Raw genomic sequence first — 1,068 nt, 5'->3', positions numbered from 1 at the left:
TTTTAAATTGTTTTTCAAATCATATCTTCTCAATCATGTCTTTTTAAAAATATATCTTTTTCAATCATATCTTCTTAAATCACATCTTTTTCAAAATAGTTTTCAATCATATCTTTTTAATTTCTTATTTCAAAATCTTTTTCAAAAATCACTTGATTTCTTTCCCACTCTTAGTTTTCGAAAATCAATTAATCTTTTTCAAAATGTTTTTAAAAGCTTTTTAATTTATTTTCAAAAATTTCTTCCCCTCTTCTCACATCCTTCTATTTATGGACTAACACTCCTCCTTAATGCATAATTCGAACTCTATCTTTCTTGATAAGTTTGAATTCTTCTACCTCTTCCTTCTATTTTTCTTTTCCTCTGACACATCAAGGAATCTCTATACTGTGACATAGAGGATTCCATATTTTCTTGTTTTCTTCTCTTTCATATGAGCAGGAGCAAAGACAAAAGCATTCTTGTTGAGGTTGACCCTGAACCTGAAAGGACCTTGAAGCGAAAGCTAAGAGAAGTTAAAGCATAATTTTCTGTAGAGGACCTAACAGAAATCCTCAAAGAAGAAGACATGGCAGCCGAAAACAACAACAATGCCAACAATGCAAGGAAGGTGCTTAGTGACTTTATTGCACCTACTCCCGACTTCTATGGGAGAAGCATCTCTATCCCTGCCATTGGAGCAAACAACTTTGAGCTTAAGCCTCAATTAGTTTCTCTAATGCAACAGAATTGCAAGTTTCATGGACTTCCATTGGAAGATCCTCATCAGTTTCTAGCTAAGTTCTTGCAAATCTGTGACACTGTCAAAACCAATGGGGTTGACCCTGAGGTCTACAGACTTATGCTATTCCCTTTTGCTGTAAGAGACAGAGCTAGGATATGGTTAGACTCACAACCTAAAGAAAGCCTGAACTCTTGGGAAAAGCTAGTCAATGCCTTCTTGGCAAAGTTCTTTCCACCTCAAAAATTGAGTAAGCTTAGAGTGGAAGTCCAAACCTTAAGACAGAAGGAAGGAGAATCCCTCTATAAAGCTTGGGAAAGATACAAACAATTAATCAGAAAATGTCC

This window comes from Arachis duranensis, chromosome 5 (assembly GCF_000817695.3).
Source record: "Arachis duranensis cultivar V14167 chromosome 5, aradu.V14167.gnm2.J7QH, whole genome shotgun sequence".
Classification (NCBI taxonomy): domain Eukaryota; kingdom Viridiplantae; phylum Streptophyta; class Magnoliopsida; order Fabales; family Fabaceae; genus Arachis; species Arachis duranensis.
Note: the sequence above shows the minus strand (reverse complement) of the source record.